Source organism: Hyposmocoma kahamanoa, unplaced genomic scaffold (genome assembly GCF_003589595.1).
Source record: "Hyposmocoma kahamanoa isolate Upper Pololo Valley unplaced genomic scaffold, ASM358959v1 86, whole genome shotgun sequence".
Classification (NCBI taxonomy): domain Eukaryota; kingdom Metazoa; phylum Arthropoda; class Insecta; order Lepidoptera; family Cosmopterigidae; genus Hyposmocoma; species Hyposmocoma kahamanoa.
In genome coordinates this window covers 9,623,774-9,643,688 of record NW_020654289.1, presented here as the reverse complement: position 1 = coordinate 9,643,688, position 19,915 = coordinate 9,623,774, and the positions used below count along the sequence as shown (strand labels likewise).

Below are 19,915 nucleotides of genomic sequence, written 5' to 3'. Positions count from 1 at the left end.
GTGTGTGTGTGTGTGTGTGTGTGTGTGTGTGTGTGTGTGTGTGTGTGCGCGCGCGCATGTGTGTGCTTGTGCTTGTTGTTTTTTTTAAGGGGAGACATAGCCAGAGCATAGAACTTTATTGATTCTTAGGATTTTAGGAATTACTCTTCTGTATCGAACGATATTCCGTGTTACAGTAATAAAGTATTCATGTCGTCTCAAAAAGAGAGCTGTATATCAGTGGTGAAGAGTGTATATTCTCATAACTGCTTTGAATAGCAGTAGAACTCCTTGTGAAAGAGTTAGTAATAACACGAAGTAATAATATGAATATTACTGCGTTCCAGTTTTGAAAGGTAGGTGTTGGTGAAGTTACAGGCATATGGGACTTGTCAACTTATATCTCAGGGTGACGGGCGCCCGCAGTGAGAGCCTCCCAGATCTTTGCGTTTTAAAGACACCTTACACAAAGGATGTGAAGCGTAATTTATATTTCGAACCAAAATATCTACGTTAAAATCTGGAAATAAGTTGAAAGAGAGCTTACTCTTCATAACGGAGCTAGTTTGATGTGATAACGCAAAAATTGCGAATCCGACAGTACGTGACTAATTTAGTTACATGAGAATGCTTTTACTAAACAACTATTGGGAAGTTCTGATCGGAAATACTTCGCTATAAGTTTCGTATTCCTTGTGTTTATAGGGTATAAGAAAAATGGATGCTTTGTTTAATCGTGCGCCTTAGATTTCACGTCTGTTTTAGCTTGTTAAAAATTTAGTTTGGATTTTTTTTAGATACCAAGTGACAGGACGGCCAAGTCATGCGCCTAGTGGTCACAAATTGATCGTTTTACGATTTGCCATTACACGTATATTACAGTTTGCATTTCAATGCTCATTTTGCCTGGGAGACTTATTTAGTTTGAGCTCCTGTCTCCCATATCTGAGCTCTATGTTCAATCATGTACTTATATTTTGTACTCGTTGGAAGATATAATAAATGATAATTATTATTATTATTTAGCGTATTGATCAATAGCATAGATATAGAAAAAAAGGGGAGATATGTAATTACGCTATGTAAGATCGGGTGCCGATGACGCCACTTTTTAGCTTGTATACAATTCAAACTTTACGCTCTATTATCTACTACCATAACTTAAAGATTTTGATTGGGTAGGGTTTAAACAATTTTAAAATTTAACAAAAACTTACAGTCACTTGTGTTGTGTCTTAATGATTAAAAGACGGCGCAATTAATTAATGCGATTTATTTCTATATAATTGCACACTACACGATAGTCAAGCCGGGCGCGAGAGAGAGAGAGTATGTGTGAGCGGTGCAGACCAATGCACCACACATTCGGATACACTACAACTCTTCCCCCCTTAACATTACAGAATAAACAAAACTTAATACTAACTATAGATAGACCCTTAACATTACAGAATGAACAAAACTTAATACTAACTATAGACTCTCTTCCCCTTAACCTATGAAAAACAATAATCTACGATTTCCAAAAGGGAAGGCCCTGTCTCTTAACTCTTGGCATCATGCACAGCATACATCTTTACAGAAGTCCTACGAGTTAAAATCGGAACCTTATAGTTGAATTAGTCTTAACTAACAAATCTTTAAATATTAAGTAACTAATACTTAATTATGTCTCTATTCGTCCAGACAAGCATTACATTTCAACATTTGGTTAGTATGTCTTTTCCATTGATACCCATTTACATCTATAACATAGGTTGTATTTGGAATTGATTCCTCTATTATAATTCCTTGAATCCATGGCTTGTGACCTTTTCGATAGTCCTTAACCATTACCTTTTCACCAACATTAAATTCAACACTCCTATTTCCTGAAGAATTTTTTGATTGTTTTTCTAGTATTTCTATAGCTGGAGGTCTAAATAAGGAAAATCTATTCCTGAGTTCTCTACCCAGTAGTAATTTAGCTGGGGTCATCCCAGTGGCGTTATGAGGCATATTTCTATAATCGAAGAGAAATAAGTTAATTGCAGAAGAAAGTGAATTTCCACTTTCTTTTATTTTTGTTACATGAGTTTTAAATGTGTCTACAAATCGTTCCGCCGCTCCATTTGTAGCGGGGTGATATGGTGGTGAAAAGGTATGTTTTACATTTATAGCTTTACAATAATTTTCAAATTCGAAACTGGTAAAAGTAGGTCCATTGTCAGTCACCAAGTGTGCCGGGAAACCGAAACGCGAAAATATGCTTTTAAATTTTTCTATGGTTTGTACTGCGCCAATATTTGACATTTCAAACACCTCCGGCCACTTTGAGTAACTGTCAATGACCACTAAGTACATTTTGTTATAAAATGGACCTAAAAAATCAGTCCTAAAAATCCCATCCTCGTCGCCAAATTGTTGTGTCTTAATGATTAAAAGACGGCGCAATTAATTAATGCGATTTATTTCTATATAATTGCACACTACACGATAGTCAAGCCGGGCGCGAGAGAGAGAGAGTATGTGTGAGCGGTGCAGACCAATGCACCACACATTCGGATACACTACAACTTGAATAAGAGTTATATTACAATATTGCAGTATTTTTTTCATCCTGGTTCAGCCATTCACCAATAGGTGGCATTTTAGTAAAAATACTACTAGTATATAATAGCTAACTATTACACGTTAGATGGCGCTGAAACTCATTTTTCGTTACACTAAGAATTCACGGAGCGATTTTTACCCGCGTCTGCCAAGAGACCGCGGCATCTGTAGAATGTAACAGTTAAGTATGCAAAATTAGTAGCACATTTCACGGCGCGTTTTACGCCTGTAGTGGTGACGGTTGTTCGCGGTTGCCGCGGCAGGGTACTAGTAGAACCGCGCAGGACGCGATGACCTGCGCGCTTGGCGGCCGTCGTCGCCCGCACACTTTGGCGGTCGGTTCAGCCGAAATGTGGTGCAGGCGCACGCAGGGTGAGTTCTCTATTAACCGCGCGACTTGCAATTAACTCTCACTAACTTCGCGGTCCGTTCCCCAATCGCAACGGTTTCGTGCCCGCAACCGCGGCAGCTACGTGCCCGCACAAACTTGCAGGGTTGTGAGTATTGAAATAAAACCGCTGTCTAGCAGCACCGGCGGGCGCGGATGGAAACCGCTCCGTGAATTGTTAACCTTACTAACCTTAAGCTGACGCTACTCAACGAGTGATGTGGACCTAATCGATAGTTGGAAACCATGTGGATGTTTTTAATATTAAAAAAAACAATTCCATTTTTCATACTATATCTACACTAGTACTGGTGTGTTATTAAATTAATATATTAATATAAATTATTATTATTTTCTTAATGGCGGCCACTAGGCTTGGACCAGTGTCAGTTTTATAAGAATAATATAAAAAATATGGCGACTGTCGCCAGTGTCAATTTTCCATTATACGTTACCACGGGTTGGTGAAGCTGTCACTGTCAAGAGTAAACTCTAAATATATTGAGAGAAAAAAGTTTTATATAAAAGATTGACAGTTTAGAAAAAAAATTGACAATTTGGCTTGAGGGCCTTATTCCGATGCCGTGAAACTAATATTAAAAAAAAACTCGAACTATCAACGAATTTAATAAATTAAATTATGTTGTTTTTTATGAAGGATTTATGTAATTTTCGAAAACCAATTATCTGGAATTTTTACAAAAAATTATAAAGTATAATAAACGCGACAGACATAATTGCATAATGTAAAATGCAAATATTTACATAGTTTCGGTAAGATATATGGAGCTGATGGAGCAGACTTGTACTGGAACGGCGACCACGTCAAGGAATATGGACGGACGACCTGAGAAAGGCAGCCGGCAGTGGCTGGATACGAGCAGCACAAGACCGGGACAGTTGGCGTGCCAAGGGGAGGCTTATGTCCAGGATGCCTGTAAGTATCGTCTATGGGTAACATATAATATGGAATCATCTGTGAGAAACGAACGTGAATAATTTGATTGAAAAAAAAAAGGATTTGTAAGAAATATCCCTTGTTAAAATTTCAAGTGCATTTATTTCAAAGCAATTTTTGTGAATTAATAGTTTTTTCCGCTTCTTGCCGATGGACCACGTGACTGGTTCATCTGGGTGGACCATGGGCAATTATTTCTTTCCATAATGCACCTTAGTCGCTTTTTCTTGTACAATAGCGATATATTTTTCATTTGTGTATTATATTTTCTTTGGGAAAACTAAGCCATATAATAATTTTAACCTTAACACGCGAGTATACTTTTAGCTCTTTCTGGATAGGCCAATTACAATTAGGTTACCACTTAATTAATCATTGTAATATTATTTAATATATACGTAATATAGTAATAATAATAATATGTCAGCCAACCACACCAATTACCTGGTATCAAACTAATGAATCCCAAATACGCAGAACACCCAGACCTGTAGAACAGTAACGCAGAGCGTTAAACAGTGGTCAGAGTCGTGTTGCATGTAAATTCACCTCCGTAATAATGAGTCAAATTTCAACAACGTTGCTGTACAGGTAACCTATTTCAGGAGCCACTTTAATATGAACTCTGACGACTATTTTATATAAAGCAAAGTAAATCAAACATTTGGTTATTAATTTTTAATAAAAAAACGAAACACGCGAATCTTTTATATGATGCGTCAATATTACAGGTTTCAAATTGAAATATATCATCATTCCGTAAGCTAACAACACACAAACACTTGAAATCGTTACATTGATTAAACACTAACTCATTCATAAGGAATCCGTAGAATTCTCCGAGAAGAATGAGTAACTTTAAGGTTTCCTTTTCGTAAATACGCATTTGTAGACATTTATTCAGTATTTATTTCAAATATCGAAACAAATCCCGCATCTCATAGTCCCGCACTAGGGAAAGTCTGTATCGCGGGTGCCATGGACGCACACATAAACAACCACCAATTACACCCAAAGTCACGAGAGAAATAAACGTAGACCATACAAATACGGGACCTCTGCGTAACAGTCCAGCATGGTAACCGTTCAGCCACTGAGTCAGTTAAGTAAATAGGTCCTGACCATGAACTTATGTCATCCAAACCTTTATAATAAAAACTTCTGTGTAGATCGTTCCAAGTAGTTTTAAGCCTCGTAAATATCAAATTTTGATTAACAACCGAAATCTGTAATATGAAATGTATGGTTCGAGAATTTAATGGGTCCCCATGTGGCAACCAAAAGCACACCCCGGACACTCCATACAACGGTCGAAAATTATTTACTTACTACTACTACATAGAGCAAGGCGCTATCTGCACACGCGCGAATGTGTGCGTGAAGTGGCAGGGTTACCCATCACTTGCTCGTACGATTACGTTACGTGGTCAGAGCGGCAACATAGCGAAAATTCTAAGGCGATTCTGTTACCTATAATTTTATTATAGAATCATAATAATTATACGTGCTCATTACGTATTTATATCGATATAATATTATATTTTTATTAATTCACTAACTAGAATAATATTGAAGATTCATTTAAAAAATATATTATTTTGGACAGGTACCTTTTAACTAAGGTAACCAAAGTATTTGAAATTGCGTGTCCAACTTTATCATTACCTAGTTACTAATTAGGTATATTTACTACGTAATTATCGGCAATACAAATTGAAAATTCTAGAACCCTTGTCTAGCTTACTAAGTTATGGCGTCTTATTATATTGGTATAATAAATCTGTATTATATATTACTCTGCACTAAAGAAAACAATAACTGAATGAGTCTCAGACATTTTTTATTTACTTCGTTCCATCTTTCAAAAAACGACAGAAACTCCTCTCTTTATCCCGTTTAGATGATTATAAACAGCCGTACACAGCACAATTCACGACCATTATAAATAGTAACGTAAAATGATGTTATATATTAACGTACACATTTCGTAATGAATAAATGAAAGCTATATTCAAACATCAAAGCTGTCTTAGCGCGAAAACGGCTCGCTGACAGTCTTGTACTCGTTTAGTCAATGTGACCGTCAGTGCGCCGGGCGTGGTGCGGCATCTAAAGCTAGGGAGGGGCGAAGAGTGTCCGTTCTCATTACTTATTTGTTCTCTGCCAAAAGGGAAACGCACGGGCTGGCAGTTGTATTGCCCAATGTAAGCAAAGCATAGTCATTACAAAGGAAACGCTCACAACATTTGAAGTATCAGGATCTGCACTTTAGAAGCAGTACAGCTCCTTGTGAAAGGTTCGTCCAGAGAACTACTGCCACTTTACCTTTTTTGCCGCCAAGCAATGAAGCATGAGCATTATTGCATTTCGGTTTTGAAGTGTAAGGGTACTGATAAAATTACTTTTTGACTTAAAACTCTGAACGACGCTGCAAGCGACAAGACTGGCCATAACGTTTGCAGTGCCACTCAGAGCTTTAAATCACATAGATCTGAGGGGCGCTGCGCCCGTCACTCTGGGTCATAAATTGACAACTCTCATGTAAATTTAATTTCATTAGCACCCTTACTGTTCCTTACCATTCAAAACTGGAACGCAGTAATGCTCACATTACTGCTTGACAGCAGAATTAGGTAAGGTGGCAGTCCTTCCCTGGACAATCTCTTTCACTGCACTGATACTAAACCTACCTACCTTATTTTTTTTATTCTTTACTGTTGACACTACGTCTCTTTCGAACCAACCACATAGAACCATATTGGAATTCAATTGATAATTATTACAGATAGATAACTAACAAAGTGCCAATATTGTTCTTGAATAATAACGAAATTAAAATTATCACCCTCTCCTAAATACCGTCAACCTATCATATATTATTTATAGGTATATATTATTTATTTACCCTACATCAAAGAAAACACTCCAAACTAAAACCACATCATTATTATTGGTAAGCAACAAAAAGACAGAACTAATTTCGAATAAAATATGGGTGTCACAAATAAACCAAAACATTATATGTATTTAAAAGAGCCGCGGGCAACAGGTCGTTTATAAAGTATGTTTCGGGAAATTTAAGTTTTATGGTTATTAAACATTTATACTGGGAAACAACACAATGCGTATCAATTTTGATTTAAAATATTAATACACTAATATACAAGACAAATTTGATTTTGAAAGGGACTTTCGTCAGACTTGAAAATAGATCTGAAGAGTTGAACCTTACGTCGGATCTTCTCGTCACCCATACCACAAAGTTCGAACACAGCACAAGTGCAAATGAGTGACTAAAAGCTGAAGAAGAAGAAGTGAAAACCTGTAAACTTAATTAAATTGTCTATATATTATGTATTTTTAAATAGAACGCCTCTCATGTCTTTTGAGAACCGACTACAATAGGTCGGCAACCTTGAAAATAACAAATGAGCATCGTTCGTCAATACTTCGCCGCTTAATTCCCTTTACCATTGATTTTATACATTTCCCTCTTCTACGAGGATTTAATGAAAAACGTGCGTAGAAAGTTTTCCTTCCATTACCCTGACTAAAGGTACCATAGTGTAATAAATTTGTATTATTATATTTAATATATAGGTCGAGCAAGGAGAACATATTTTATTTTGAGTCAAATGTTGTGACTTCTAGGAAGAACAGATAAAGCCTTATACGAATTTGAATTACACGAAACTTGCCGTTGCTAAACAGCTTTACATATTTTAACAATCATTGTGCTAAATTCAAACGATGTATTTTTTAACCCGAAATGTTACCATGCTGGTCTGCCACGCAGAAGTCCTAGCTACGATTCCCTGGCCGGGAGAAAAAATTATATGGACTGCATTTATTTCTCTCGTGACTTTGGGTATAATTTGTGGTTGTCTATGTGTGTGTTCATGGCAACCACGACACAGGGCTTCCCTAGTGAGGGGCTATGAGAGTGTGTGTTATTTATTCATTTGTAATTTTTTTTAAATAAAGTTATTGAATGTCAGGATGTTTCACCACATCTATAAATTCAATTATTTTTTTATGAAATTACTCTACTAGTTTGTTATAATTATTAATACACTTAGAAGAAAATCCTTCGATCTGGCTGGATTCGCGTCATCCTCTTCTGGTAAACCGTGCCAGACGCTATGCTAACTAAGCCACGGAACGAACCAGCGGACCATATGATTTTTTCTATATGCTTGTTGCGGATCTTTGTTTCGGTTTCTAACGATTTTTTTGCCGTAGCGCCTGTGGAACTCTATTTCTTCACTCAGCCAAGTAATATAAGATGATAATGTTTACTTTATTCAATGGGACGTATTATTAAGACTTTTTTCATACAGTTAATTGAGATATTATTATGATCTTCGTACACCATGAAAAGTTACACATTTCGAACATATACTGTGATAAGTGACATGTAATAAATATATGTTTTGGTGATAAACACAAATCTAGCATTAAAACGGACAAAAACAAAAATATTTTTACTAAAAAGACACACTTACCTATTTCGATTTTTGTCTCGTAGTATTTAAACAGACAGACGGCTCGCTTGAAAACTGGTTAACACAGTTAACATTTGCCACAATAAGAAAGTATCGCATCTTGGACATATAAATGCTTCTGGCTGCGCTGGCTCTCTCTGTCCTTAAATGCGAAACATTTGAAAATTCTCACAATCCTTGCCACACGTTGGTCACCCTACAGCAAAAGTTATTAATGACGGAGAAGGCACCTATAACTTTGATAGATCGTCCCAGTCTCTGCAACCAATGCAAACAAAGGAATTTTCGAGAATTTAACGTATTATTTAAGCAAAATTTTCTCATAAACCTTTATACTTTACTATACAAAATTCGTTTAACCCAACAAAGCCATTTCCCCGAAATGAGACGACACTTGAATTTATATTGTCTTTCGTTTACAGTACTTATATACTTGCTTCAAAAAGCGTATGTTAATTACGTGTACTACTTACATAATTCATTCAATAAATCAATTATTCAATAAACACGGGAAGATGTAAAGTTTACATGTGTATAACGTAGATTTTTTCCAAGCCGCTAAAAAAGTATTGTAATCCTGTGAATTATTTCGCGCCATTATCCCCTTTTGCAAGAGCAGTATAAGCCAAACATTCCTTAGATAATTAAAAAAAATCTCTGTAATCTTTTTTAGGACCTCAATGCTCTAAAAATCTCTGTGTTCTCAAACAATTAAAACTGCGAAACGTGAACAATCAAAAAACTGCTAGTAAAACCGCTTTGCAATAAATTAAAATTTTAATTGGCTACTTTAATTTCACTCTTAATAGCTAATTTACTTTAATGAGGTGATATTTTACGTACCAAATTAATTTTATGGCTCGACGACAGTGTATTATTACAAAGCTTTGGATTACAGGTGTTTTACCACGTTAAATATTAATTTACAATTTTGTAATTTATTGTTATTATATTCTAATAAAGAGCTGTAAGATGTAATGGTGTGTATTTGGAAACTTATTCAAATGAAAAAGTTGAATGAGTCAAATCTCTTGACTTGACTCCTGGGATAGTAAAATAAAGTTTACTTTTGCTGAAAATTTTGCGGAACCTGGAATGTATATTACTTGCGAGAGAAAAAAAAACAAATTATGTAATAAAAAAATGAATATTTGTTTGTACGTTTGTCCCGTATGCGTTCCACTTCGGCACAACGTGACATTCGTTTGTTTCAACAAATAAGTCTACAGCCAAAATGGCGGTTGTTTTGCAGATGACATGATACATTGCAACGCGTACAGCAAGTTAATAACTTTAAGAGTTAAGCATTTCAGAAAAATCTTTGACTCAGTTAAAGATTACATAGACGTTGATATTTTGTCATAACTTGTGTTAGTTACGCACACATAAAAATCGGTAGATAAACATATACATTACTCAGCAGAAATGATTGATTGAATGCATTGCAATTACATTTCAAAATTTCCAAGACTAACACAAAACATACAAATTATTAGAAACTTTGATAGTAACCTGTTTAGACATCCTTTTATAATGTTTTTAGGGTATTGCTGGGGCTGACTCGATTCTGCAGCGCTTTAGGCATGCTTGCACAGGCAAATACAGAGGATTTTAATGCTTTGCCAATGCAGGACGATATGATTCCCCCCGTAATGGCTCATTGTATGTAAAGATGCATCTTGCACACAAAAATAGTGAGTAACTAAAAGTAGGGTGGCTTATTACGCAGAATTTAATTTTTTCCCATACTGAATCGGTTTTATTGCACGGATCGAGCGTCAGGACTACTGGCTTTGTTTCAGATTTTTTTTACAAACGAAATTAAAGCCATTTGACAAATGTATATCGTATATTATATTAAGTTCTATTTAGTTTAGTTGATTTTAAAAAATCCTCAAAGTACCTATTGAATACAGCGCTTTTCTTGTAAAGTCGAGGTAAATTTGTGTTTTTTGTCTATCGTGAAAATCGACTCCTAACATCGACATCATACAGCCTGCGTCCTTTTTCGTTCCGAAGGCAAAATTCCAGTAACTATACGCATAGTATTTTGTACTACTATCTCAATCCAACTTTAATACAATACCTTTCATAGCCTTCCTAGTAACTTCACAGCCCAACATCTGATGGTGACAGTCACCTGGCGATAATGCAGTATTACGTCACTACAATGTCACGGCACTAACTCTCAATACACGAGAATGCTTTCACGGTGCTGATATTACATTTTAAGTTGACAATCAACGGACACTTCGAGTTTGAAAAGTATCTAGAAGTTTCCACGTGATAGAGATACTAAAGTGCCTTCTACACTATATAGTAACTGTAAGTACAGTAAAGTCTCCATAACACGTCCTTACTTGGAAGTACAAGAATGGTTGTTCTATAATACATCATGTATGATGTACATGCCCGTGGGATACCTATTCTTACATCATTTGCTTTCAGCAGACAGAAAAATATATTTTTTTTATAATATCAAGTGACGAAGCGAGATATTTTGTAATTAGGCTTTGCTCAATAAATTATTATTATAATTATTTTTATTATAGTTGCAGTGCTAATCAGAGCTTTAACATGTTCAGACATTTATTGCTGTCCGGTGGGAAAGATTCTCACGTGGACACCGTTGATACATCATCGCCCCATCAACCAAAAAATGTGTCAGGGCGGGGTGCGCCACCGGTGGACATGGCGAAATTATACTTTATATCTTCCTAATGAACCTATTATCTTAAGTAAACTATTTTTATTTTGCCAGTTCTGACTCTTTTAATACAATTTATCAGAAATAATTTTATATGTTTATTCTCGTATTTCTATTAAGTACATTTCTAATTCTTTTTTGAAATAAATACTTTTATTAACCTTGATTTTGTTTACTGTCTTACACAATATCAAACTCCTTAGCTCAATTATCAAACTCCTAAGCTCCTTAGCTCCTTAGCAATCAAGTTTTCATAGTATGAAAACTTGATTGTTGCACACGGCGGGAACATTGAATTTAGCACATTCTCTCAAGACGGTGTGGGTTTCTTTTGTATACCAAAACTCAAGTGTTGTGTGACCGCTGGTGGTTCACTACGCCTCACACACGCCAGTCTGAACGTGTTAAATCGCACAGTCTGAGAGGCACTGCCATTGCACCTGTCACCTGTGAGACATAAGTTGACAAGTCCTTTGCGCTTGTAATTTCACCAGTAATTACTTTTTTTTTATAATATCAAGTGATGGCACAAGTTGTACGCCTGATGGTAACCTACACGCTTGTTCACAACAGTTGCTGTGCCACTCAGAGCTTTAAATCGCAAACATCTGAGGGGCACTGCCACTGCGCCCGCCACCGTCAGACATAAGTTGACAAGTCCCAAGTGTCTGTAATTTCACCAGCACCCTTAACCTTCGAAACCGGAACACAGTAATGCTGACATTACTGCTTGGCAGCAGAAATAATTGAGGTATTTCGATGGACAAACTCTTTCACAAGATGCTCTACTGCTACTAAAATAATATTTTCGCAAATGCAAATTCCCTTGAGTAAGACGCTTACCTATGTAAGACGCTTTTGGAGTAACACTGAACATCATATTTTATGAAAGGCTATAGGAAGCATGCGTTGTATTATGTCTTATTGTCCAAAATATCAATAGTTCATAGAGTATTGAAACCTTTGCGTGCGTTATTCATATTGTATGTAACAACGTTACGCAACCATTTGGATTCACCATAAATACTTTAATGCGATCCACAAACATGTGTAACCTACATGGTGTTGCAATTTAGCATGTTTCAATGTAATGGAAATAACAAAAGATATGAGTCCCACTCACACAGTGCTACATTCTGTAAAATACCTATATTACAACGATCAAAGAGTAGACGGTGCATCTGGTGGAAATTGGTAAACACCACCTAAAGACATTTTTGAGGTAGTAAGCCACATTGACGTTTTGAAACTTAAAATTTCGTCTGCGTCTCCCTTCGACTGCGGAAAATGTATAAATAATAATAATTTCTCCCTCCAGTAACAGTACTACTACAATAAGCTATTAATACTATAAAAAGGGACATCTAGAAATATTTCTTATAATTAATAAAGGGACGCTTACATAACAGTCTTGTCGGTTGGACGATTCACGCTGTGACCCGTCCGTACAAGGTAACGCAAAAGTACAAATTTATTAGTCGTATATCAGATCAGATTATTTAGCGTAAAGAGCAAACTTCGAGCTGATGCACTTGACAACTGACAGTAGTTAGTAGTAGTTATTACGACTACGCTGACACACACACACATATATATGTATATATATTAAATACCCACATTTTGAAATTTCAGTTTTGAGCATTACTTTGTACCAGTGTGCAATTGCTGCACTGTGCAAAGTCTCTACTTAGTCTATTGTTTATAATTCGTATCATGGTCACCTTCATCGTCGGAGCCAAGGCGCGCCTGTTCTGTTGCGGTTGCGTCTTCTTCCTAGACGTACATCAGTGGTGCAATGCATGGTTTCCCATCCTCACCGTTAGTGGTATGTACATGAAACGACCGCTTGCTCTTAACGCACTGTTTTATTCTCTTTACATTTGAGTGGTGGACGCAGCCATATAATGTATAAATATCAACATATAATAGTAATTACTTAACAACGGGGACTATGCTCAGAACCCTACCACCAGTAAAAATACGTTCTACTTTATTGCAATAAATATTTTATGTAGCGTAGTTTTATTTTCATGTAGCGCCTTCTTGTGATTTACCACCTTTGGACATTTTTTGGGGCTACGTGAAAGATGAGGTCTATGCCTATGGCCCACAATTGATTAAAGACCTCAAAGATGGAATTCGTGAAGTTATCGAAGACATACAGCCGCAAAAATTCCTTCCTTTTTTTCCTTCCAAACAAAATGCGTTGAAAGCGTCGCTTGAAGCGTCAATGCGCTCAAAACGTCGCTTGAAGCGTCAATGCGCTGAAAACGTCAATTTTAAAGCGTCAAAATACACCCACGAAGTTAGGTAATTCGCTTACAGTATCTCAGTGGTGGGGGGGAAGTCAAGTACAATTCTTTTTACGAATTAAATACTCAATGTTATTCAATATTTTTTGTGGAATATACTTTAAATACATATTATGAATAATAATAATAATGCAAATTAATAACTATTTGCTTTCAGTGAAGTGTAAGTGTGAAGAAATATGTTTACGTCAACCACATTTCACACAATGATTTCGCTGTATTCTATTGACAGACGGCATAATACACATACACAATGCGACTACAATTACGACTACAATAGTCGTAATCCAGTGTTGTCAATTTGTGGGGAATTCCCCAAATTGTGGGGAGTTTCAACTAGATTGAGGATTTTGTGGAGATTGGCGCTATGTGAGGATTGTGGGGATTCTAACATTTTATCATTTTGTTTAATCTATCAATTGCTGATCCATCGCTAGTTTGATCGTTACTGTTAGAAACACTGTGATGGACTATATCGACGTGTTTTTCAACATCGCACATCCCTCGTATTAATAGGGGTTGAAGTATGAAATTGCCGATTTGTACTGAAAATCTAAATTGTTTATTTTTTAAATTTTTAACAAATTTATTTAATCAAAATAGTTGCCATTATTATCTATACATTGCTGCCATCTAATGGGAAGGTTATTAATGCCTTTGCGATAGAACTCCGACGATCTAGACTGCACAAACTCTGTGAAAGCATTTTGTACTGCCTCCTCGGAAGAAAACTTCTTGTCACGTAGATAATTGTCCAAATCACGAAAAAAATGGTAGTCCGTTGGAGCAAAGTCTGGTGAATACGGAGGATGACGAATGGTTTCTAACTGCAGTCCCTGAAGGGTCAAAATGGTTTCTCGTGCTGTGTGAGGTCTCGCGTTGTCGTGGAGCAATAATGGTGAAGATCGATTCATGAGTCGGGGCTGTTTTACTGCTAGTTTTGTCAACATGGTTCGGAGTTCGGCACAATAGACATCTGCCGTTATTGCTTGACCAGATCGGAGAAAACTATAGTGAATAACACCATGCTGAGACCACCAAACAGTTACCATTACCTTTTTATTGGTAAGTTTTGCTTTAGGACACTGTTGTGGCATTTGACCTGGGGTCAGCCATTGCATTTTTCTTTTCCGGTTATCATAAAGAATCCACTTTTCATCACAAGTTACAATTCGATCCAATATTCCTTCATTTCTGTACCGGTTCAACAAGGCAACACAAGTTTCAACAGGCGTTTCTTTCTGCAGATCAGTCAAATCATGAGGCACCCATTTTTCGTATTTTTTTATTTTATTGATTTGACGCAAGTGAGTCAATATTGTGGGTAAGGTAACGTTAAACCATGCCGCTAATTCCTGGGTAGTTTGACTAGGATCGGCTTCCACTATCTCTCTTAATTCATCGTTATTCACCTGTGTGGGCGGTCTACCTCGTGACTCGTTCTTTAAGTCGAAATTTCCATCACGAAAGCGTTTAAACCAAAATCGCACGGTGCGTTCATTAGTAGACCCCTCTCCAAACGCAGCATTGATATTGCGGGCTGTTTCTGCCGCGTTAGTTCCGCGTTGGAACTCGTATTCAAAAATCACTCGAATTTTCGCAGTATCCATCTTTCTTGTCTAAATTGAATAACAAAAACAATTGAAAGTCGATATTCAAATGTTTCAAATTTAAAAAAAAAAATCACAGAAACCATTTGAAAAAAGTTTCATTCGAAAACCTCAAACCATGAAGATTCTATGAAAATTCAAAGAACCTATTGCAATAAAACGGCAATTTCATACTTTAACCCCTAATATTAACCTTAGAGCTAAGTCCAAACTCATGGTACCACGATTTCGTTTAACCAATGTAAATAACTCTTTTATGGGGAACAACAAAATTGAAGACTACGTGTTAGATAAAGATGTATGGAAAGACGACATGGCTCCAGAATCCACACGAATTTGATTCAAAGTGTATTTCATAGCATTTAAGTTTATTTGAAAAGAGCAATCCCTAGAGTTTCTTGCTCGTTCTTCTCAGGGAGGTCAGCGTAGTGAACGAGCAGTAGCTTAAATGTGACGTTTTCAAGTGTAAATTTATTTTACCTATGGAATAAATAATCTTTGATTTTGACTTTGACTTAGACTTTGAAAAGAGGAAAGTCGCCTTGCCACGACGGGCTCAGCATCGAGCATCTGCAGCATGCAGAAGGTGTGCGCCCACCTTCCGCGAGTATTAACTTTGCTATTCAACCTATGCCTAGGGCATTCGTACATACCACAAAATTTAATGCAAACCGTAGTTGCACTGATTGTGAAGAATGGGACAGGAGATATAACGGACAAGGGAAATTACAGACCCACATCTCTTGCTACTGTGATATCCAAGGTGTTTGATAGTGTGCTTGACCGTCGTCTTGGTGAACACACCAGGCTACACGATGCCCAGTTTGCCTTCCGGGCGGGGTTGTCCACTGAGAATGCAATACTGACTATAAAGCACACTGTCAAATACTACCTAGATCGAAAGCCTCCCGTGTACGCTTGTTTCCTGGACCTCTCTAAAGCTTTTGATCTTATGTTGTACGATGTACTGTGGGAAAAGCTCGAGAGGGCGGGTATCCCTGCCGAACTGGTTAGTATTTTGTCGTATTGGTACCAAAATCAGACGAATAATGTAAAATGGGCCAATGTATTATCTGATCAATATAGACTCGAGTGCGGGGTGAGCCAGGGGGGTTTAACCTCTCCTAGACTTTTTAATATTCATGTAGACCAGCTAATCAGAGAGCTTAGCAGTACCTATGTCGGATGCCACATAGAGCATGTATGCTTTAATAATATAAGTTACGCCGATGACATGGTGCTGCTGGGGCCCACAGTTGGCAGTTTGCGTAAATTAGTGGGTATTTGTGAGGCTTATGCTGAAAAACATGGTCTGAAGTACAACTCCAAAAAGAGTGAGCTCGTGGTATTTAAAAGCAGAAACAGATCTCCTGCCTCAGTCCCTCCTGTTTACCTCAATGATTCTCTATTGCAAAGAGTTGCGCGGTTTAGGTACCTTAGGCACATTGTGAACGAAGACCTGAAAGATGACTGCGATATAGAAAGGGAACGCAGGGCGCTGTCTGTGAGAGGGAATATGCTGGCTCGGAGATTTGCTGGCTGTTCACTTGAACATTCAGCGCCCTGCGCATATTGTATAACAATCTGTCCCGGTTGATGGTCGGGCTTCCTCGTCACTGCAGTGCGTCAGGTATGTTTGTTGCTGCGCACACAGACGACCTTTTTGCGCAGATGCGCAAAAAAGTTGCCTCATTAATACGCATAGTACGGGGAAGCGCCAACAGTATCCTGCAAGTGGTCGCGGGAAGGCTCGAAAGTGCTGTGCTAGGCAGGTTCAACGAGCTGCACGTTACACGTGCGTCTCGGTGACCAAGCCGACAGTATATGCTGTTCATTATTATTACTATACTAACATAGTTATTTAGGGTTTTGTTTACTAACAATCTATGGACCATTTAGTTGTCTGAGAATACAGATATTTTATTGTATTTTTTTTTTTAAATATGAACTTTCCCCAAATTTGGGGATTTTAAACAATTGGCATTGGCAACGCTGATTGTATCGAATGTTGTGACTTAATATCCAAGGTTCACCACCTCCACCAAATCTTTTAATATTCTTTATTTTATCCATTTTGCATGAACTCTTACAACGTCCAATAGAGTAAAAACCCTAATTGTAGTATTTTTTTAAATAAAATCTACTGAAGACGCGCTATAACGTGTTTGTCAATAAGTACAAACACTACAGAATGTCTATAAATTAAATATATCTAGAATAAACTTAAGAACACTATTTTTTAGAGTATTAATAGACGTTGCTGGATGTGTGTAGAACAATTTTACTAAAAATAATCAGTAGTTCTACAGATGAACTTAAAATAAGGACTATAAGAGTAAATCTTAAGAGAAATTACACTTAATTAAGCTGTTTGGTATTAAGAAGGTGTTAAAATTTTGACTTGAGTGAAATAAGTCTATAAGAACAATTTCTTTTTTCTAAAACCATTTATAGAGAACCATTATCTAAATCAATACCATATTCGGGGTCGTATTCCAGAACTCTACTCAATGCTCAAGTCAGGACTTGAGCAGACTTGAGTATGATTTCAAGCACTGGAAATACGACCCTAATGGCAAGGACTTGAGTATGACTTTCAATGCTTTAAATCATACTCAAGTCGTGACTTGAGCATTGAGTAGAGTTCTAGAATACGACCCTAAGATTATTTATAGATATAACAGTTTTAAGGCGTATAAAGTGTGCCCCTTGGGCACATTACTATTTGGTGGCAAAAATAGGTAAGGTGGCATTAAGGTTCTTTGAACGAACTCCTTCACAAAAACTAGTAATACAAAGAAAAACAGGCCAGCCCTCAGTTGTTAATAACGAAACGATGTAGTACCAGAACAAAAACTTCACTAATTTCAGAAACAACCTGTAAACATTTCGCGTGACTCAAATCGTTCGATACCTAGTTAACTTGCCGTCAAACTATTTTCTAAGAACTAGGTAATAGGCGGAACTAAAACTATTATTATATGCAAATTTTGTTCTGAAGAAAACCCATTTAGAGTTTTATGTGCTAGAAATACCGGTAGTGGGAGTTTAAATATCACCAACTTATAGATTTAGACGTTAAAGTCGCTGTCATCTTACATTTTCAAGTACAGAGGTGCTGGCTGCAAGATTTTTTCACTAGCAATATTAAATTTGTAGCTAGTACGATCAGAACATTAGTAGTCTTAACACTTCGGAAATTTCTTGTCTTAATTAAACATCGCGGAGCATGAACTTATAGATAAATTTTCTGGATATAAATTTCGAAGACGTAATTTAGTAGTCCCTCGCCCTGATTTGGAGTTCACGGAGATTTATTATTTACACAGTGGCTTTTGATGAACGAAATTGTAGAGCAAAGATTATGATCGACAAAATAAACTCAACAAAAAATATTGGTATTTTTGTCTACTACATTGTTTTCATTACAATAAGTAGATATATAAAATTAGGTAGTAACTCGGTAGCATTTAAGCTTGAAACACATAGTGAGTGGGTGCGAATCGGGCGCGTGTCTGGTCAGGACCGCGGCGGGTCTAATTCCGTGTATTTACGAGGAGGAAAACACACCGAGCGCGGGCGCGAGTCTGGTGCACGCGCCCGCGTTTGGTGTGTTATCGTCCATATACTCACTCTGTGCTGCCTCCGTGGCCGAACGGTTACCACGCCGGACTACCACGCAGTGCGGGGCTATCAAAGTGTGTGTGACTTATTATATAAATACGCGGAATTAGACCCGCCGCGGTCCCGACCTGACCCGCACCCGCTCTCTGTATGTTTCACGCTTAAGGATACAAATAATTATCTCATTCATTTGCTTTATATCTGGATATGCATATATAAGTACAGCTACTTCGTGTTAACCCGTATGTTTTGGTAGACGTACGACTTAAGTGCTTAAAATTTTATATCTTGACTTCGACCTATGGTGAAATTTAAATAAAGTTCCGGACGAAATCTTGGAAACCAGAACTAGGTTCAACTTCCCTTTTGTAGGAATAAGTTAAGAGTTCCAAACTTTGTTTTTATAGTCAGTGGTTCGACAATTTTACCGTATAAGAATAAGTTTGGAATGCCTGAGTATATTTACTTTGTTAGAGTTGTGATGGTTCAATAAAAAATAGTAAAGCCGCACATGAATACTGATATAGCACTCAATAGATGCTATGTCTGTAGTTGCTAAAGTTGTCTGATGGAACAAGCGAAAACAAACTATTTATAATTGCCTGATATGTAAATCTGAAACGTAAACATAAAAATTAAAATCGAAGGAATTTTTCTTCGTATTGATAACTATCTGTGACCTGCAACTTCGTCGTAATTTATACATGCTTTATGTACTAATAAACACATAAATTAAATATGCAAATAGTAGCTATTACCAGCGAGTTCGTTAGCGCAGATATTTGTATTTAAAAAATTGATACACGTTAAATAAATCGTGTCACGAGTTAAAAAATTGCCATACAAACTTTAATATCCCATTTTACCTCTGGTAACTTGGAAAAAATGTCACGTCAGCCTTTTAACATTTGCATTATATAATATTTATACTGTCGAGTTCTTAGGTTTTCGCGATTGCTACACATAAGATATGAAACTATTTCCGGATTTAAATCGCGTATATTTGTATTTTCAAACAAACCAACGTTTCGGGTCCTTTACATGTCCATAAGTACTATGGGAAGTTTAAGGAAAAGGATGTTCAATACAAACATGTTTACCCTTTTACACTAAATTTCAACAAATCCGTTCTTAGCAGATACTTATTTATTTATTTTTTTTATTGGAAGACCAACGGCTATCTTACAGAAAAAAACCTTTAATACGGAGAGCCAATTACAGATCCTCACCAATAGACACA

General features: G+C 36.8%; 1 long non-coding RNA gene across 1 annotated transcript; it reads right to left on the bottom strand.

Moving 5' to 3' along the window:
• Positions 1 to 3,860: 3,860 nt before the first annotated feature.
• LOC113234640 lies at positions 3,861 to 8,492 on the bottom strand. Its single transcript, XR_003310806.1, has 3 exons — positions 8,423 to 8,492; positions 4,362 to 4,405; positions 3,861 to 3,894 (listed from the first exon to the last, which is right to left on the bottom strand). It is a non-coding gene; the product is annotated as an uncharacterized LOC113234640 (long non-coding RNA).
• Between the last annotated feature and the right edge of the window lie 11,423 nt (positions 8,493 to 19,915).